The following is a 5,036-nucleotide window of genomic DNA, read 5'->3' as shown; positions in this document are numbered from 1 at the left end:
AAATTTCTGAGACTGAGAGAGAGACAGTGTGAGCAGCGGAAGATCAGAGAGAGAGGGAGATACAGAACCCAAAGCAGGCTCCAGGCTCTGAGCTAGCTGTCAGCACAGAGCCCGACGCGGGGCTCAACCCCATGAACTGTGAGATCATGACCTGAGCCGAAGTCAGATGCTCAACTGACTGAGCCACCCAGGCACCCCTAAAAAGAATTTTTTTAACTTAAAAAAAATAAAAGCTGTAAAAACAAACTAAGGGGTTTAGACTTTCCTGATGGCAATAGGGAATCATTGAACAGTTTTAGCCAGGAGAGTGAAATGACCTGTGTGTTGTGCTTTGGGAAGATCACTATGGATGTCTTGTGCAGACTGGTCTGAAGGGAGTCAGGATGAGGTATCCAACTAGAATTAAACAAGAGAATATATACAAAATGTCTATCTCAGTACCTGGAGTATAATTGATAATAAATGACATTTTCTGGGGCCCCTGGGTGGCTCAGTTGGTTGAGTGTCCAGCTCTTGGTTTTGGCTTGGGTCACGATCCCAGGATTGTAGGATTGAGCACTGTGTCGGGCTCTGTGCTGACAGTGTGGATCCTGCCTGGGATTCTTTCCCTCCCTTTCCCTCTGTCCCTCCCCTGCTCCTGTGCGTTCTCTCTCTCTCTCTCGCTCAAAATAAATAAACTTAAAATAAGATAAAATGACATTTCCCACTTCCCTTATGTTTCTCCCTTTTTCCCTTCTCTTTCCCACCTTTCTTTCATAAATTCTACATCAATCTATATTTCCACATGCCTCTCTGACTAATGATCTCGTCATTGACACTGCTTTCTCCACCCATCCCTAAACATGGGGATATTCTAAGACTCTTCACTCTTTTTTTTTTAATGTTTATTTTTTGAGAGAGAAAGAGAGAGAGGGACAAAGAGTGTGAGCAGAGGAGAGGCAGAGAGAGAGAGAGAGAATCCCAAGCAGTCTCCATGCTGTCAGCACAGAGACCAACGTGGGGCTGGATCTCACGAACTGTGAGACCATGACCTGAGCCAAAATTAAGATTTGGATATTTAACCGACTGAGCCACCCAAGCACCCCAAGGCCCTTAGTCTTATTCATCTATATCTTCTTCAATTGCTCAAACACTCTCAGAGTCACGTGAATGAACTTTCAGGTACTACCTAAGTCAGCATCATGCTCTGAGGTCTCCAATCTGAGCCTCAGTGTCTTCTCTTCAGCTGATGATGGACACCCTCCATTTGGCTCTTCCACTATCGTCTCAAGCTCAACATGTCTAATACCAAATTCTTAAGCTTGTTCCAAAAGTCAGTGCACCCTTCCAGACATTTCTACTTCTGGCCATAGTTACCTTACATCCATAACTCAAAATCTTACAACAGTGCTTTTAAAAAGTTGGTCTATAAACCACTTGTATCAGAATCACCTGAATCATCAGGGAAATACAAATCAAAACCAAGATGAGATACCCCCTTGCACCTGTCAGAATGGCTAAAACTAACAACATAAGAAACAAAAGGTTTGGTGAGAATGTGGAGAAAGGGGAACCCTCTCGTCCTGTTCGTTGGAATGCAAACTGGTGCAGTCATTCTGGAAAACAGTATGGAGGTTCTTCAAAAGGTTAAAAATAGGGATGCCTGGGTGGCCCAGTCGGTTAAGCGGCCAACTTCAGCTCAGGTCATGATCTCGTGGTTCATGGGTTCGGACCCCACGTCAGGCTCTCTGTTGACAGCTCAGAGCCTGGAGCNCCCGACCTACCACTTAGGCTCACGGAGTGAACTCTATGAGCCAAAGAGCATTATATGTCAGGCCCTGGGCACCAGGGATAAGAGATAAGGGCTGTATGGTCTGACTCCTGGTCCAGTGTGCGAGATGACTAGCATACTGAATTAAGGGAGCACAGAGGAGGGAGGGAATGACTGTGCCTGGAGCCGTCAGTGACAGTTTCACAGAGGAGGTGACAAGTGGATGAGATATTTCTCAGGCAGGGAATGGAGGGAAGGGTATCCCAGGCAGAAAGGTGTACATTAATAATGCAAGCAAGGGGACTGAGATCTCATCAGGGCACCTCTCCCTGGACAGCGGCTGGTTCCTGGGGCCCTGAGGTAAGGCCATCACACAGATGGGTGAAGCAGGCCTGGTGGAGGAACCTGGTAGCAAAAATGTAAGATCCTCAGCCTCTGTATCTGGGAAATGGTGGAAAGCGGGAAATCCTGTGGCCTGTGGGTCTGCATCCCCATGTGAGGGCTGCTTAGCTTTACTAGATGGGTGCCTTGTAGGAACGTGGACCCCATGTTGTCAGATCTGGAGATTTTTCAGAAGAAGCTGGAAAGCCCAAGTTTTCACATTAGACCTCTCAAGTTTTTTATTTTTATTTTTTAAAAGTTTTCAAAAGTATACTCAATGAGGGGCTCGAACTCATGACCCTCAGATCACGAGTTGCATGCTCTGCTGCCTAAGCCAGCCAGACACCTCTAGACTCTCAATTTTTTAAATGCTGGGAATTCAAAATACATCAAAACATGACTTTGGAGGGGCGCCTGGGTGGCTTAGTCGGTTAAGCGTCCGACTTTCGCTTAGGTCATGATCTCGCGGTTCGTGGGTTCGAGCCCCACGTCGGGCTCTGTGCTGACTGCCAGCTCGGAGCCTGGAGCCTGTTTCAGTCTGTGACTCCCTCTCTCTCTGACCCTCCCCTGCTCACGCTGTCTCTCTCTCTCTCTCCTAGAAATAAATAAAACATTAAAAAAAAAAATTAAAAAAAAAATTTAAAAAAAACATGACTTTGGAACACAACAGCCACTACTCTGTTCTGGGAAGGTCTCCCAGGTTACCAGTGGTAGCTCAGGTTACAGCACCTTCAATTAGATTATGACTTTCTTGGATACCCTGGCAATCATTTTCCTTTCAGGAGCAATAATCACCCAGGTGGAGTCTGAGGACACACCCTCATCTCTGCCAGCAGCGCAGAGCATCCTTGAGCATGGATTCGTCCACAGCTGGCTGAATCGATCTACTGTTCCATTTATTCGCTCTATTTTCAGAGGCTGACATCTTCCTGATATTGACTTCCCCACCCTGTTTGGGGATTAATGTCCTCTGAAAGAACTGCATCGTTTAGGATAAGCCATCAAATGATTTACAGTGGGTGCCAGAATTCAAAAAGAAGCCCTGTCACTATGGATTGGGGTATCCAAAGGTTGAGGTGCCAAAAGAGATTGCTAAGGTTTAGGACTTAGGGCGTAACTCAGGCCAGGTCCTAGCTGGATGTGCCAGAATTGGCTGAGGAGGGCAAGGTGAGTCTCAGTTGCAGACAGCAAAGTGGGCATGCCATGTCGCCTTCCCATGTGTTGGGTTATGGGCATTTTTATCTTGAAATGGCTGAATGGTGAAGGTAAAGGATGAGGTGAGTCATTTTGGGGGTGGCAGGTGAAATGCAGTTAGGAAAGAAAGGAACCCAGATCACTGGAGAATGATCACAGGAGCTTTGGTGATGAGTACTGAGAATGACATGCTTCCTCAGATTTCTACTGAGAGAAAACCCAGGTGAAGGGTTGGTGTGGGGGAGGCTCGTGGCTGCCATGTGTCTATTTGAGCCCTGTTGACCTCCCTTCCTCACCACCTCCTTTTCTGGAACATTCTTTGTCTCTTAAAGTGGATGCCCTCCTCCCTGTTTTGAAGTGAGGGTTAAGGCAGGGGAAGCCCAGAAAGTCACTGTTTGATCAAGGTTGCCTTCATTTGCCTTGGGGGAAGTGAACTCTATAAAGCAGATTGGCCTTGGCTGTGAGAAAGCAAGCTGCTTCTCTGAGCCCAAATTCTGCTCTTGTCCTCTCCAACTCCTTGCTAGGGTTTTTTGGGATCAGTGAGATGCAGAGCGTTAGGTCAGATTTCTGGTTCACCCAAGGAGGGCCCAATCCCTTCCTCAATACTTCCCTCCAAAACTTCTTTCCATGTTCTGCTAACCTTACTCTGGCCTCTCACAAGCCAGACACCCTTTTACAAAAAGCTAAAGGAATTGGAATTTTGCTTGACAGAAAGATGACAAGTGACATTTTTTTTCTTTTTAAAAGTTTTTAGAAAGTAATCTCTACACCCAATGTGGTGCTCAAACCCACAACCCCTGAGATCAAGAGTCTCATCCTCTTTTTTTTTTTAATTTTTTAAATGTTTTTATTTATTTGTGTGAGAGAGACAGCATGAGCCGGGGAGGGTCAGAGAGAGAGGGAGACACAATCTGAAGCAGGCTCTAGGCTCCAAGCTAGCTGTCAGCACAGAGCCTGATGCGGGGCTCGAACCCACGAACTGCAAGATCACGATCTGAGCTGAAGTCAGACGCTTAACCGACTGAGCCACCCAGGTGCCCCAAGAGTCTCATCCACTACTGACTGACCCAGCGAGGCGCCCTGGGGGGTGACATTCTTAAGGAAAGGAACTGCTTTAAGAGGTTTTGGAGTGTTGAAAAAAGTAAGGGGGCTTTTTAAAAAGGAGGTCTTATGCTGAATAGTTACAACTAAGGCTTTTAGAAGTCAGTCTACCAGGGTCCAGAGCTCAGCTGTCATTTACTGGCAGAACAACTTTGGGAAGTTCCTTTAACCTCCCGACCTCAGTCTTCCCATCAGGTAAAAGAGGGGTAATAAAGAGCCAGAGCTGTGAGAATTAAGAGTGAGAAGTACATGAAGTACTTAGAATACTGCCGCTACTTAGTAAGCTCTGGATGCGTGTTAGGCATCGCTAGACTTACCCAAAGAAAAAGGAGAAAAGATGCTGTGTGCCTTGGCCCTGGGCGCCCACGCACTCCCCACCCCGTCTGGAATCCCTCCCTCCTTTTCCACCCGGCTAACCCCAGCCTCTTCGGCAAGATCCAGCTCAGCGGCCCTTTCAAAGAGCTCCCAGGGCAACTTGAGTTGGATTTGTCTGGACAGTGAGTTCCTGCTTAACCTCCAAATCCATTGCCCAGACTCTGTGGGTGTTTGTTGAATGAGTGAATAATCCCTCGCTTTTCAAAGTCACTTTAGTTCCTAAAGCTCATAGGAA

The sequence above is a fragment of the Crocuta crocuta genome, unplaced genomic scaffold (assembly GCF_008692635.1).
Source record: "Crocuta crocuta isolate KB4526 unplaced genomic scaffold, BGI_CrCroc_1.0 scaffold318, whole genome shotgun sequence".
Classification (NCBI taxonomy): Eukaryota; Metazoa; Chordata; class Mammalia; order Carnivora; family Hyaenidae; genus Crocuta; species Crocuta crocuta.
Note: the sequence above shows the minus strand (reverse complement) of the source record.